Source organism: Bidens hawaiensis, unplaced genomic scaffold (assembly GCF_021521415.1).
Source record: "Bidens hawaiensis isolate Kalapana, Puna unplaced genomic scaffold, B.hawaiensis_p1.1 tig00035597_1, whole genome shotgun sequence".
NCBI classification, from domain to species: Eukaryota; Viridiplantae; Streptophyta; class Magnoliopsida; order Asterales; family Asteraceae; genus Bidens; species Bidens hawaiensis.
The window spans coordinates 42,834-46,068 of NW_027505381.1; the positions used below are offsets into that span (position 1 = coordinate 42,834).

Consider the following 3,235-nt stretch of genomic DNA (forward strand, 5'->3'; position numbering starts at 1 on the left):
ATTTATAAAATATAAAGTGTTTTGTTTTGTAACTAATACTTATTAATGACTTAATTATTAGTAAGTTACTAATTAATATTAAGTTACAGACTATTATTATTATTTTTTATTTCATCAAAAGTTTAAACTATTAAAATTTATTTGATCTAAATTTATTTTAATCTAATACATAGCTAGTTATTAGTTTTTTTGTTTGATCTCAAACGTATAGTGTTTTTTTCTTTGATTTTAATCAACTATTATAATATTGTTTATCCTATGTAATGTAGATATAACTACACAATGTAGTATAAGCATACTATCATAAGTTGTGTAATCATAACTAATATAGGGAAGACATATCTAATGTAGCCTAGGCACACTTTTAATGTTGTGTAGTTATAATTAATGTAGTGTTGACATATCTAATTTAGTGTAGCCATATCTAATGTAGTGAAGACAAAACTAATTTTGTGTAGGTAAAACTAACATAGTGTAGGTAAAACTAGTGTAGGGTAGACATATCTAATGTAGTGTAGAAAAACTAATGTTGTGTAGCCGGTAGAGGTGCACAAACCGGTTTAAAAATCAAAACCGGTTTGGATTGAAACCGGTTCGATTTGGTCAACAAAAGTCAAAACTGGTTTATAATCGGTTTCAGTTTGGGTTGAAGCCGTTTCTTACCATGTTACAATCGGTTTAGGTTCGGGTTTTGATCGATTTCGGTTCGGGTTTTGCCCGGTTTTAACCTGTTTCGGTTCGGTTAACCGGTTTGAAGCTAGTTTTGGTGGAGAAAATTACAAACCGATTCCAAACCTACGGTTTCAATCGGTTTCAAAGCAGTTTCTACATAATCAGCTTCAAACCGGTTCGGTTTCAGTTTGATTTTCGGGTCGGTTCGGTTAACCAGTTTATTTGCCCAGCTCTATGTGTAGGTAAACTTTCAAATGGTTGTGTAGTCATAACTAACATAGTGTAGACATATCTAATATGGCGTAGGAAAAAAAAAGTAGTGTAGGAACACTTTCAAATGTTGTGTAGTTATAACTAATGTAGTATCTAATATAGTGTAGGCAAAACTATTGTTGTGTATGAATCAGTTTGTTTATATAATAAAGTGTTGGCAAAACAAATAAAAATAGGCTTACTTCAAATGTATTATATAAACAAATCCGTAATATACAATATAATGTTGCAAAATTTATGTGTTTTTTGAACAAATTTTAAAAACAAATAAACACCTTACACAACCATAAAGAAAATATCATAATTTTAATGAAAAGAAAATAATAAAATTGTATTAACCTTCTAATGAGCATTAAATGGGCACAAAAAAATACCCACTTAAATCATTAAAATCTAGTTTATTGAGGCATACACCAGAAAAGACGTATCTAACATTTTTATTAAATTATATGTCATAAATATGTGTTATTAATTATGAATTTACCATTTATAGTATAGACAATTGATTAAACACAATTAGTAGTTCAGATTCATTTCTCGCATGATTCTTTCCCTACACACACACACATAGGGTGGAGTTATAATAAGAAATGGGTGTGTGTCTAAAAAGTGTAGGAAGTAATCTGGTGTGTTAGATTTGATAATCTGATGGTCTAGATGAAAAGTGTGTTTTTAGGCGGTGTGTTTTATTTTGATACTTGTTTTATAACACTCCAGGGGCATATTCGTCAAGTGTGTTATAATTTTTAAACACAATACCAAGAACAATAACACACTATGTTGAACAAAAACACAATAAACATCATGCTAATATATCAACTTTAAACAGTCCACGACACGTTATTCCTCTTTTGAATTTCATCAAAGTTGGCGCGCAAAAAAACACTATATTGAACATGATGCACAGAAACAACAAAAAACATCATACTAATATATCAACTTTAAACATCCAGGACACGTTATTCCTCTTCAGCATTTCATCAAATATTAGGCGTGCAACCTCCACCGCTAGGGTTTTCTGGCTCACTCGTGAGCTAGGTCACAAGTCTGACGGCCAAACAACCGAATGGCTCCTATGTCAAGCGGAACCATCGATTATCGCCGCCACCCCGGCACCAGCATCACTCTGGCCAGCTTCTCCACCGTCTCAGTCGCTGTTTGGAACTCGGGTAACACGATTTCCGTCGCGCTGGATAACAATAACAAGTTGCCGATGCAGCTCCACCACCAGCAGTTTCTATCTCCGGCGCCGTTTATCCTTGGAAAACTCCTCCGGCAAGAAGACGACTGACTTGACGCCGGAGGAAAAGACGACAATAATAATAATAATAATAATAATAATAATAATAATAAAAACAACATTAACATGTATTCCGGTGTGGTTGTTAGTGCGGCGGCAGGCGGTGGTTTCTGGTTATCGGCACGACCAGATTTCGGACAAGTGTGGAGCTTTACGGTGGCGCCGGAGATGGCAATGGTGACGCAGCAATGACAGTATGCAGTCAATGGGCGAGGCGTCAACGGGTTGGGGTGCCTGGTTGAATGACGACGACGATGGTGGCTGGTTGAACAGTGACGGCGATGGCGGCTGGTTGATTGAAAGAATACTGAAAGAAAGTTGGGAGTCGGGTTTTTATTTGGATTTGTAGAGAATGATGATCAAGTTTTAGGATCTGGATTTGATGATATAAAAGAGAGAGAAAGAAATATTTTTCCATTCTATCCCTATGTCTTATCTTTAATCATATGGTTCTAATCACTTCCTACACTTCTTAGGAATTCTTAGCTTTTATTCTAACCTTGCTATATATATATATATATATATATAGGAGATTTCAAATGAGAACCACTTTGAGTTTTAAGAACTCAAAGTGGCAAATTTTTTTTTTAATTTTTTTTACACATGCGTAATATATGTAGGTTACATATACGTAAAAAAATTACAGGATTTTTTACGCACCGAGTCGACTTTTTACATATGTATAACGGACGTAAAAATTAGTGTAATCACTTACATCTTTATTCTCTCTCCTACTTTAATTTTTTAATCAGATTTAAATTGACCACATAATCTAATCCATTTAATTAATGTGTGGCAAAGAATTTAGTTCTTAAGTTCTTAAAACTCAACAAGGTTCTTAAAAAATCTCTCCCTTATATATATATATATATATATATATATATATATAAGAAAACATATTTTTCAGGAAAGAGAAAATATAATATTACTTTTATATTTTTTATTAACTTTAATTGTGTACCATAAGATTCAAACGTTAATTGTGAACAA

General features: G+C 33.0%; 1 pseudogene; it reads left to right on the top strand.

Moving 5' to 3' along the window:
- Positions 1-1,841: 1,841 nt before the first annotated feature.
- LOC143612838 (transcription factor TCP7-like) lies at positions 1,842-2,437 on the top strand (annotated as a pseudogene).
- Positions 2,438-3,235: the final 798 nt, after the last annotated feature.